Below are 13,829 nucleotides of genomic sequence, written 5' to 3'. Positions count from 1 at the left end.
CTGCAATGGAAGTGGGAAAGGATAACGATGGACTTCATTACGAAACTACCAAAGAAGGTGGGCGGATACGATACCATCTGGGTTATCGTTGACCGTCTTACCAAATATGCACACTTCTTAGCCATGAAGGAAACAGATACAATGGAGAAACTCGCTCAACTATACATCAAGAAAATTGTATCTCGTTATGGTGTGCTCTTATCGATTATTTCAGACCGAGATGCCCGTTTTGCTTCTAGATTTTGGCGTTCTTTGCAAGAAGCCTTGGGGACTCGTCTCGACATGAGTACTGCGTATCACCCGTAAACCGACGGACAAAGAGAGCGAACGATCCAAACTTTAGAGGACATGTTGCGTGCTTATGTTATTGTTTTCGGAAAAGCTTGGGAAAACCATTTGCCGCTAGCCGAATTTTCTTACAACAACAGTTATCATTCGAGTATTAATGCCGCACCTTTCGAAGCGTTGTATGGCCGCAAATGCCGTTCTCCTATTTGTTGGGCCGAAGTAGGCGAAAAGCAAATCACCGGACCCGAGTTAGTCCATGAAATAACCGAGAAGATTGTCCAAATTCAAGCGAGACTCAAGATAGCCCGTGATCGCCAAAAGAGTTATGCCGACCTTAAACGTAAAGACTTCGAATTCAACGTGGGTGACCGTGTAATGTTGAAGGTCGCACCTTGGAAAGGTGTAATCCATTTTGGAAAATGTGGGAAGCTCAACCCGCGATACATTGGTCCTTTCGAAATCTTGGAGCGTGTTAGACCCGTTGCTTACCGTTTGGATCTTCCGACCCAATTGAGCTCAGTTCATCCTACCTTCCACGTATCGAACTTGAAGAAGTGTCTTGCTGAACCGGAACTTGTCATACCACTGGAGGAACTTACGATTGATGACAAACTCCACTTCGTGGAAGAACCTGTCGAAATTATGGACCGTGAGGTCAAAACTTTGAAACGCAACAAGATTCCGATCGTCCGAGTCTGATGGAATGCCAAACGAGGACTTGAGTTTACCTGGGAACGAGAGGATCAAATGATGCAGAAGTATCCTCACTTTTTCCCAACTCCTCCATCTACCTCAGCTTAAAATTTCATGACAAAATTTTCTTTAACAGGTGGGTAATGTAACGACCCTGGATTTTCCAACTTATATTATTAATATTTATTATTAATACTTGCGTTTTAATAAATGTATTCTTATACATTTTACTTGTTACCGTAATTGACATTCCAATGTCCAGACTCGTCTTTTCGACACGTGCTTTTCACGAATAATATTTTGAATATTATTTACATTCATAATTAATTATTATTAATTATTTCTAATTAACTAATGTAAGTAGTTAATTACTTGGGCTTTCTACTAATTTGTTGCTTACTTATACTTGGGCTTATATTATTGGACTTGGGCTATCAAGCCCACCCTACATTTCTTAATGGACTAGTTAGTGAGCCCATCATATTACTAGTGATTTATTAAGGATAAACAAGATTAATTAAGTTAAGTGAGGAAACAAAGATGTTTCAAGCATGCAAGCACCAACTTTCCATGCATTTAACCTTACACTCTTCCTAGCATACAACACCCTCCCATACATGAAAGAACAAGTTGACCACCCCCCTTTGGGAGCCCAAAACCGTCGGCCTTTTAGTGGGGAGGGAGTTCAAATTTTTATTTTTATTTTTATTTTTATTTTTTGTTACTTATATGCTAGTATTACTTCATTTTACACACACCATACTTACACCACTTCTTTTCTCTCAACTTTTCTCTCTAAATTGTAAGTAAAAACTTTATTTTTCTTTCTTCTTTTTCCTTTAAAAATCACCAAGTATCATCATCAATTTACTTGCTTGTTGTTAAAGATCAAACTTTCTAGTTTGTATCTTCATGAATCTTGCTTCTTCCATCCTTTGTTTGATGAGGAATCAAGAACAAGGATCTAAGCTTGTTAGCTTATGGTTCTACACTTGAAAAGTTATAAAGATCTAAAGTTCATGAGCTTTAAGATCTTACTTGTGTTCATGTTTTGTAAACTTAAGGTTTATTTTCTTAAGATCCAAGTTTTGGCTTGAATCTTCTTAAGTATGAAACAAACATGAACTTGTTACTTGTAACTTTAGTTTATTTCTTTATTTTATTTTTGTTTTAAATTCGTGATTGTATAATATTGGTCAAGTATTACTAGTTAAACTTGATCTCATTTTTCTTGAAACTAAAGTTTAAACTTTGTAAGTTCAAGAACATGGAAGTTAAACTTTCTAGTTATAACTTCATACACTTATGTTGGATCTAAGTTTCTATAGCTTATGGTCTTCCAATTTTGTCTAAAACAAAAGCTTATAAGCTTATATACATTCTACAAGATAAAAGTCTAAGTTTCATAACTTATGGTTTTATTAAAGTAAAGATCCATGTTTCATAACTTAGGATTTAACTTAAGAACACTAGATCTAGACTTTTTATTCTAGGATCTTTAAGATCTAACTAAGATCTAAGTTCTACAACTTAAGATCTTGTTTATTTAGTTTACATTCAAGTTTATAGCTTTAACGCCTTAGAACGAGTAAAATTTTTTTTTTTTTTTAAAAACTAAGTTACTGCCCAGACAGGGCAATCGCCGCGGCGCGGCTTGCCTTGTCGCGGCGCGGTACATAACAGGAAAAATTGCACTTCTTAACTCAGTTTCTGTTACCAATACTAGGTCATTGCCGCGGCACGGAGCCTCTTGCCGCGGCGCGACATATAACGGGCCCAGGGCCTGACCTGCAACATTTTATCTAAACCACAAATCATGAACACTTCAATAACCCAATCTCATAAACCACTTTCAATTCATCATCAGACATTACAATGACCAAATAAACTACAAAAACATGTTTTTACTTTCAAATTCACATTTGGTCCCAAAAGTTAAACGACGACATCAATGACACATACAAAACGTTCGACGTTGGTAAGCGGTAACCTTAGAGCTTGATTTTAAGAAAGACTTACAATACCACTTACTATAGTGCCAATGCTCCGCTAACACTTCAAATGGGCTCTTTACCTTCGCGATGAACTTTAGTCCCTAAAATATAAAACATCAAGGGGGGGTAAGCTTTTACACTTAGTGAGTTATAGGCAAGTAATAAAACTTAAAACATAAATCAATGGGCATAAATCACAATACTTATCCTTCAACCTATCGGTTGCTTGCTTACTTTCGGATCCGATTCATTCATACCATAGGCATGACTTACTAGGCCGACCCTAGTAATCATGCCTAAGCTAACCATAGGTATACTAAAAATGCCTAAGCTATCATCATTTCATTTCATCATCATTTCATACATAGACACTTAATGTGCCTAAGCTAAAACAAACCATATGCAAGATTACTAGCAATGTAATAACCTTGCCTAAGCTAAACATCAACCATAGATACAATTATTAGGCTAACCTAATAATTCTATCTAAGCTACATGACTAGTGCACTTAGTCGTTGCTCTCTTGCACGGATGCGATCCGAGAACACTAAGCCACTCTTAACCCACCCATTTTACCCCCTATAAACTCACCTTGCTTAAACGAAATTCCTTGATCGCTTGGAGCTTCGTTAACTTGATTAGCACCTATACATGAGCTAATCCCATTAATCACACAACTCAAAACAAAATCACAACATTCATGAATCTTTACATCTTCATATACTTATACATTCATTTAACCCCCTAAACACAACAAACAAACATATAGCTTTTGATCTCATCTATTCTAAGGTAACAATATTACCAATTAGACTTCATAACTTTAATCATGTACATTACTAGTTCATCTCTTTTAGCAATAACATGCAACTTTCCTTCAATCCTTTCATTATTCCTCAATGTGCATAATAATCCAATTTCATTACTAGCACCCTTAAATTATCAAGTAACCAATTTCTATAACTTTCAACAATAACAATAACTCATACATGAACATCCTTCATCAAATTTACTAACTAGAACACATGACTTCTCATTGAGACATTTTATCAAACACTTGGTGTGCATGACTAGAATTTGCACTAGAATATCATCAACTTCACCATATTCATGCCATAAATTCTTAATGCAAGTTTGTACATGTATCTACTTACAAAATCATAAGCAATTTCATTCTAACACATACCAATGTGCATAATTCAGCAAATAACAACTTTTTAAGCATAAAACTCATCATTATCACACAATATAAGCAATACTTAGACATAAAATTCATACCTTGTCTTCTAGAGTTCAAGAACCCTAATTTGTGCACAAGAAGAGAAATAAGAAGAATTAAGGCTTGCTAGTGTTCTTAGAATATCTTAAATTTCACCAATTTAAGCTTGCATGAACACACTTTTATCAATTTATGGTTTCCTTCTTCTTCTCCCTCTAAAATCGACACACACACATATACAGGAGGCTTTCTGTATTATTTTTTTGTGAATAAAACTAGATTTCCAGCATTTGATTTCTTTTATTTAAAATAACTTTGGCTTATTTACACTTTCTACCCTCCCCATCACATCTATAGTTAAGGAGGTCCTTAATTCTAACTTTGCACTATTAGTCCTTCTTAACTTAACCAATAAACTTAACTTTTGTCCATTCTAAAATAAAATAACCTTTACCATTTAATTTCTTAGCAATAAAATTCACATAAAATAATACCTTAAATAATTGGGATGTTACAACTCTCCCCCTCTTGGATCATTCGCGTCCTCGCGAACCATTCTTGATGCAACGACGGATAATACTTCATAAGCCATTCTTCGGGTTCCCATGTACATTCAGAACCTTTTCTAAATTGCCATAATACCTTCAATAATATTACCGACTTATTTCTCAAGTGTTTAACCTTTTGATCCAAAATCTTTATTGGCTTTTCCGCATATCTTAACTTATTATCGACCTCGATTTCATTCAAAGGAACATAAGTTGATTCATCCGCCAAACACTTTCTTAATTATGACACATGAAACGTGTCATGTATATTACTCAATTCATTGGGTAAAGCCAAACGGTAGGCCACCTTCCCAACCTTTGCCACTATCTCGAATGGTTCCACTAACCTTGGACCCAATTTTCCCCTCTTTCTAAAACGGATGATGCCTTTCCATGGAGAAACTTTTAGCATCACTTTATCACCTACTTGGAATTCTATCGGTTTTCTCCTTTTATCCACATAGGACTTTTGTCAATCTTGTGCCGCCTTCATTCTTTCACGAATTTGATCAATCATCTCGGTGCGTGCTTCCTAATTCTCGTTGACCTACTTCGCCCCAACAAATCGGGGTTCTACACCTCCTTCCATACAACATCTCATAAGGCGCCATTCCAATAGTGGAATGATAACTATTGTTGTATGAAAATTCAACTAAAGGTAAATGAGTATCCCAACTACCGCCAAAATCGATGACACATGCTCTTAACATATCTTCAAGAGTTTGTATAGTTCGCTCACTTTGACCATCCGTTTGCGGGTGAAACGCGGTACTCACATGTAACTTAGTACCCATTTCCTCTTGAAACTTTCTCCAATATCGTGATGTAAATAGGGTGTCTCGATCCGAAACAATGGAAACCGGCACTCCATGCCTTGCAACAACTTCTTTCATATACAATTTAGACATTGCTTCTGATGATGAAGCTTCTCTTATTGCCAAAAATAATGCACTCTTAGTCAATCTATCAACAATAACCCAAATCGCATCGTGTTGTCGAGGGATCTTAGGCAACTTAGTCACTAAGTCCATCGTAATATGCTCCCATTTCCAAACCGGTACCTCTAAAGGTTGCATCTTACCATAAGGCATTTGATGATCGGCTTTCACTTGAAGATAAGTAAGACACTTGTGCACATACTTAACTATATCCCTCTTCATTCCCGGCCACCAATAGTCTTTCCTTAAATCTCTATACATTTTCGTAGCACCGGGGTGAATCGAATATTTAGATTTGTGAGCTAAGTCAAGGAGCTCACTTCTAACACCACTTTGCAAAGGTACCCAAATTCTCCCATATCTAAGTCTTAATCTACGAGAATCTACCACAAAATCCTCAACTTGCCCTTTGATCCTTTCTTTTCTCACGTTTTCGGGCGATAATGCTTCACCTTGTGCAACACGAATATCATCAAATATTTGAGGTGATATTACCATGGCCAAACTCGTTATCTTAATCGGTTGATGACTCGACTTCCTACTAAGAGCATCCGCTACCACGTTCGCTTTTCCGGGGTGATATAAGATCTCACAATCATAATCTTTCACCAAATCGAGACCTCTCCTTTGCCTATCATTCAGATCCCTTTGATCAAATAAATATTTTAAGTTCTTATGATCGGTATAAATGGAAAACTTAACACCATAAAGATAATGACGCCAAATCATTAAAGCAAAAACTACGGCTGTCAATTCTAAATCATGCGTAGGATAACGTTTCTCGTGTTCCTTCAATTGTCGGGAAGCATAAGCTATGACCTTCCCATTTTGCATCAATACACACCCTAAGCCTTTCTTAGAAGCATCACAATAAACCGCCATGTTCTCATTCCCTTCCGGTAAAACCAATATGGGCGCTTGAACAAGCTTCTCCTTAAGGAGTTGAAACGCTTGTTCTTGCTTTTCTTCCCATTTCCATGGCACACTTTTACGAGTCAACTTGGTGAGTGGGGTGGCTATTCTAGAAAAATCTTGTATAAACCGTCGATAATACCCCGCTAAGCCTAGAAAACTTCTAACCTCGGTGGGATTCGTAGGTGGTTCCCATCTCATAATCGCCTCTATCTTTACCGGATCAACACAAATACCTTTCTTATTAATGACATGACCCAAAAATTGAACTTCACAAAGCCAAAAATCGCATTTAGAGAACTTAGCAAACAACCTTTCTCTTCTTAAAGTCTCTAATACTTGTCTTAAATGAACCGCATGTTCCTCTTCATTCTTAGAATATACCAAAATGTCATCAATGAATACAATTACAAATCTATCAAGTATCGGTCGACAAACTCTATTCATCAAATCCATAAACGCGGCCGGAGCATTTGTTAACCCAAACGGCATAACCACAAACTCATAATGACCATACCTCGTTCGAAAAGCCGTCTTAGGGACATCTTCTTCCCTCACTTTCAATTGATGGTAACCCGACCTTAAATCGATCTTAGAAAAGAAGCTTGCACCTTGTAATTGATCAAACAAATCATCTATCCTTGGCAACGGGTACTTGTTCTTAATAGTGACCTTATTCAATTCTCGATAATCAATACACATTCTCATAGTCCCATCCTTCTTTTTCACAAACAAAACCGGAGCTCCCCAAGGTGAACTACTAGGATGAATAAAACCTTTATCTATCAAATCTTGTAATTGAGTCATCATTTCTCTCATTTCCGACGGGGCTAATCGATAGGGAGCTTTGGCAATTGGCATGGCCCCGGGTATCAAATCTATTCTAAACTCTACCTCTCGTTCGGGAGGTACACCGGGCAATTCACTTGGAAACACATCCGGAAACTCGTTAACTATCGGCACATCATCTAATTCAACAATTTTTTTCGAATTATCAACAACATGTGCCAAAAACGCACAACATCCATGAGACAAAAATCTTTTGGCCCTAGCATACGTGCATATAGGAATAGCACGCCTAGCTCGCTCCCCATAAATCCATATAACTTTCCCACTTGGCGATTGAACTAACACAATTTTCTTACGACACAAAATTATCCCTTCATTGTCATCTAACCAATCCATACCCACAATTACTTGAAATTCCCCCATATGCATGGGTATTAAATCAATGACAAACTTTTCATCATCCAAAACAATTTCACACCCCTTAATGATACTATATACCATCACGGTTTTATTTTCTGCCATTTCAACCTCTAATGGGTGTTCTAACATACTTGGGGTCATATTAAAATGCTTACAAAAAGAATACGATACAAACGACCGCGTAGCACCGGAATCAAACAAAACATGCGCAGGTAAAGAGTTTACAATAAAGGTACCTGACACCACATTTTGGGACTCCTTCGCTTCGAGTGCGGTAATCTGATGAGCTCGGGCCCTTGGTCGGCTATCACTAGTCTTCGGTTCCGTCTTAACCTCTTTCTTAACGCTACCACTAGCTAAATCCTTCTTGTATTCCGGACATTCGGCTTGAAAGTGACCTTTCTCAAAACAATAATAACATTGCTTACCTTTCTTAGGACATTCGACGGCCATATGACCCGGCTTCCCGCAAGAGTAACAATCAGTGGTACCCGCTTTACATTCACCCGTATGATTCTTACCACACCTAGTACACGACTTGGCTTCTTTCCCACCGCTCTTACCCGACACAAAACTCCCTTTTGACTTGTGCGGGGATTCGGAACCAAACTTACCCTTCTTCGGACTAACATTATGCATCGCCTTAGAGTCTTGATCTAACTTTCGCTTAAACGCCGCCTTCTTCCTAAGTTCATGCTCTCTAACAAGTGCTCTATTCATCATTTCGGCTAAGGTCTTATAAGTGCTCTTGTCGATAAATTCACTTATCTCGGGATTCAACTTTTCATGATAATGATCCATCATCAACTTGGGACTTGACACAAAGTCCGGACAAAAACGAGACTTATCATTGAACTCGGCATTAAACTCGGTCACCGATTTACTTCCATGCTCTATATTCATAAACTCGGATTTCAACCTACTAACCTCGGCGGGTGGAGAAAATTGGGTCATAAACATTTCACGGAACTTGTCCCATGAGATACTTGTAGCCACGTCTCGCCCATGAGACTTAACTATGAAATTCCACCACTCATAACCACTACCCTTCATTTGATGAGCCGCATAAATTACCTTTAAATGCTCGGGGCATTCACACAACATAAAAGTTTCTTCAATCTCATCGATCCATCTTTCACTAACAATTGGGTCAACCTTACCATGAAACTCCGGGGGATGGCAATTTGCAAAGTTCTTATATTCAAATCGATCATCCTTCCTTCTTGGGGCTTCTACCTCTTCTTGCCTTACCCCACTTCCCCCTTCGCCTCTTAAAGTAGGGTTATTAGCAATAAGAGTCTTTAACTTCTCGTCTAATTGATCGTTTATCATTGTCTTGATCTTTTCTAACAAGGTTGGGGTATAACGTATCAAGGCTTGCCCTATTTGCCCAGAAATGTCATTTGGCATGTTAACTTCTTCGGGTTCATTTTGAGAGTCTTCAATAGACTCCATGGATGGGGTGTGGACGTACTCGTCGTCCTCCTCATTACCTCTATTCGGTGATACAATAGCCATTCTGAAAATTACATTCAACTCGTTAGTTCAAATACCTACATCATCATCATCATAACCAAACAAATCGAAAGAATTCCTAACTCGATTCACCGTGACCATAGTAGACGTTCATGTGTACTAAAATGAAGTAATAACAATGGCCTGTTGTTATTACACCATTTCATTACACATCTAGTCTACTACGACATCATGGCTAACGAGTATTAAACTCCTTACATAAACCAATCATAATCTCAATCATTATACTACAAGTCTCGTCAACGACTCTACCCTATGGAGCATGGCACAACTATTCGACCTTAACACTTATGCAAGTCCTAAACCGCTTATCCCTTCACAACAATGGTTTAAGCCTAGATAATCCCTAGCGTGGGTTATCCAAGTCCCTTAAACCACAGCTCTGATATCAACTTTTAACGCCTTAGAACGAGTAAAATTTTTTTTTTTTTTGAAAAACTAAGTTACTGCCCAGACAGGGCAATCGCCGCGGCGCGGCTTTCCTTGTCGCGGCGCGGTACATAACAGGAAAAATTGCACTTCTTAACTCAGTTTTTGTTACCAATACTAGGCCATTGCCGCGGCGCGGAGCCTCTTGCTGCGGCGCGACATATAACGGGCCCAGGGCCTGACCTGCAACATTTTATCTAAACCAAAAATCATGAACACTTCAATAACCCAATCTCATAAACCACTTTCAATTCATCATCAGACATTACAATGACCAAATAAACTACAAAAACATGTTTTTACTTTCAAATTCACATTTGGTCCCAAAAGTTAAACGACGACATCAATGACACATACAAAACGTTCGGCATTGGTAAGCGGTAACCTTAGAGCTTGATTTTAAGAAAGACTTGCAATACCACTTACTATAGTGCCAATGCTCCGCTAACACTTCAAATGGGCTCTTTACCTTCGCGATGAACTTTAGTCCCTAAAATATAAAACATCAAGGGGGTAAGCTTTTACACTTAGTGAGTTATAGGCAAGTAATAAAACTTAAAACATAAATCAATGGGCATAAATCACAATACTTATCCTTCAACCTATCGGTTGCTTGCTTACTTTCGGATCCGATTCATTCATACCATAGGCATGACTTACTAGGCCGACCCTAGTAATCATGCCTAAGCTAACCATAGGTATACTAAAAATGCCTAAGCTATCATCATTTCATTTCATTATCATTTCATACATAGACACTTAATGTGCCTAAGCTAAAACAAACCATAGGCAAGATTACTAGCAATGTAATAACCTTGCCTAAGCTAAACATCAACCATAGATACAATTATTAGGCTAACCTAATAATTCTATCTAAGCTACATGACTAGTGCACTTAGTCGTTGCTCTCTTGCACGGATGCGATCCGAGAACACTAAGCCACTCTTAACCCACCCATTTTACCCCCTATAAACTCACCTTGCTTAAACGAAATTCCTTGATCGCTTGGAGCCTCGTTAACTTGATTAGCACCTATACATGAGCTAATCCCATTAATCACACAACTCAAAACAAAATCACAACATTCATGAATCTTTACATCTTCATATACTTATACATTCATTTAACCCCCTAAACACAACAAACATACATATAGCTTTTGATCTCATCTATTCTAAGGTAACAATATTACCAATTAGACTTCATAACTTTAATCATGTACATTACTAGTTCATCTCTTTTAGCAATAACATGCAACTTTCCTTCAATCCTTTCATTATTCCTCAATGTGCATAATAATCCAATTTCATTACTAGCACCCTTAAATTATCAAGTAACCAATTTCTATAACTTTCAACAATAACAATAACTCATACATGAACATCCTTCATCAAATTTACTAACTAGAACACATGACTTCTCATTGAGACATTTTATCAAACACTTGGTGTGCATGACTAGAATTTGCACTAGAATATCATCAACTTCACCATATTCATGCCATAAATTCTTAATGCAAGTTTGTACATGTATCTACTTAAAAAATCATAAGCAATTTCATTCTAACACATACCAATGTGCATAATTCAGCAAATAACAACTTCTTAAGCATAAAACTCATCATTATCACACAATATAAGCAATACTTAGACATAAAATTCATACCTTGTCTTCTAGAGTTCAAGAACCCTAATTTGTGCACAAGAAGAGAAATAAGAAGAATTAAGGCTTGCTAGTGTGCTTAGAATATCTTAAATTTCACCAATTTGAGCTTGCATGAACACACTTTTATCAATTTATGGTTTCCTTCTTCTTCTCCCTCTAAAATCGACACACACACATATACAGGAGGCTTTCTGTATTATTTTTTTGTGAATAAAACTAGATTTCCAGCATTTGATTTCTTTTATTTAAAATAACTTTGGCTTATTTACACTTTCTACCCTCCCCATCACATCTATAGTTAAGGAGGTCCTTAATTCTAACTTTGCACTATTAGTCCTTCTTAACTTAACCAATAAACTTAACTTTTGTCCATTCTAAAATAAAATAACCTTTACCATTTAATTTCTTAGCAATAAAATTCACATAAAATAATACCTTAAATAATTAGGATGTTACAGTAGCTTAATATTACTATTAGAACTCATGTATGTGTCGGATCTAAGATCTTGATGTAACTTTGGTTCATCAACCTTCTTACAACCCTTAAATGAGTTGTGCTATATATCTTAGACATACACTAGTGTCATGATGGTCAAAACTTGGTAAAGATGATGCTAACACATCAACGAGTTGTACACTTGAAGCTACAAGCATCAAGGATGAGAACCGTGATGAACATCAAGCACCAAGAACCCACCGGAGCACTTTGTTTACTGTTTTTATGGTCTGATTATTCACCTGGACTACTGGAAAAGTTGTTTTCCAGATTTTTTGGTTCGATTAGATGACTTTTCATTTAGGAATTGTCTTAATCCGATTTACGGTTTAGGATTTATAGCCTTCCAAAAGTCACTACACCTTTGTAACGTTGTGCTGAAATTTCTGACCTACTCGCACTTAAACCATTGCCACGGTCAAACAAAGACGAGTTTGGTTCTCAAAATTGGTCAGTGGTTGGAGGACTCACATACGGAGCCATAGCCACTGACTACGCGTCTTTTCGATTTGTATAGAGGTCGTAGCAGCTGAACAAATCAGCCCTTGTTTCGATCTCTATTCTTGATTGAAACTTACTTCACTCTTTTTGATTGATGATGAATGATGATGATACTTAAGACCTAATTTACATACTTTTAAACCTTTGGGAACGATTTACTAACTTAGTAACTTTTGACTTAGGTTGAGGACCTTTCGGACCAACTACTTGCTTACTTATCTCGTACCGACTTTACTACTTTTCACTGTGAGTTATAGCATCCCTTTTTACTTTAACTATTTTGGGAACTGAGAATACATGCCCCTTTTACGTTTTACATACTAGGCACGAGTACTTAAACTTTATATATGTGGTTTATACAACGGCATTAACTTTTCCCTTAGCTCGGTAACGTTTAGTCATTGGTTTTTGAATCGGTGAACGCGAATCTTAGATATGGATCCATAGGGTTTGACATCCCCACTCGGGCTAATCGCGCTAGTATTTAACGGGTGTTTAATACTTTATAAACTTATGCACTCGCCAAGTGTACTTTTAGGGGGTGATATTACTTAAGTTAGTTACCAAGTGCCTACGGTTTAGCATATACTTTTCATACTGTTTTGAAATACGAAATCTCGTGGCCTATGTTACATTACTGTTACATTTAAACTATAGATCACTAACATTCGTGTTGACGTTTTTAAGCATGTTTTATCAGGTGCTTAGAGGTTTGATGCTTCCGCTGTAGTAGTCTTGCTATGTAGACTCTCGCTGCTTTTGTTAGAGATGTCTCTGCATGAAACGTTTACCTTGCATTCACAAACTATGTTACTTTTGAAACAATGAATTTGTAATGACCTTCGGCTCTCGTACTTATCTTAATTGCTTCTATTCGTAGAAGCCTACTATCGTTTGTAAAACTTTTGATGTTGGTTATGACGTCACTCTTTCTTATGAATGCAAACTTATTTTAAAACAACATATAGTGTTTGACCTTGTAATGATAATGTTGTTGATGATCCGTACACGTTAATTTTGTACAGGGCATCACATGTAGTATGTAGCGTGGATCATGGGGACGTGATCCATTATAAGTGGGGGAGAGTTGTAACATCTCAGAAATTTAAAGTATTATTTTCTTATATTTTTATACATTAATTTAATGATATTGGGAGTGATCGTGATGTTTAGGGATGTTAGAAGTAAATTGAAATATTATTATTTTTTATGATAATATAATGTTTGGAGTGTTGGGAGTATAACGTTTAAAGTTGTAAGTATGTTGTAAGGTTATGCGCACCTTCACCATTTGGGCCATAACTTTCTCGTACGAACTCGTATTGAGGCGAATCAAAAGCCCAAATGACTGTGATTCGAGCTCGAACGTTTTGGAACAGTTATAAGCTGGAAAGGCAAATG

The sequence above is a fragment of the Rutidosis leptorrhynchoides genome, chromosome 6 (genome assembly GCF_046630445.1).
Source record: "Rutidosis leptorrhynchoides isolate AG116_Rl617_1_P2 chromosome 6, CSIRO_AGI_Rlap_v1, whole genome shotgun sequence".
In the NCBI taxonomy this organism is placed as follows: domain Eukaryota; kingdom Viridiplantae; phylum Streptophyta; class Magnoliopsida; order Asterales; family Asteraceae; genus Rutidosis; species Rutidosis leptorrhynchoides.
This window is presented reverse-complemented; position numbering follows the sequence as displayed.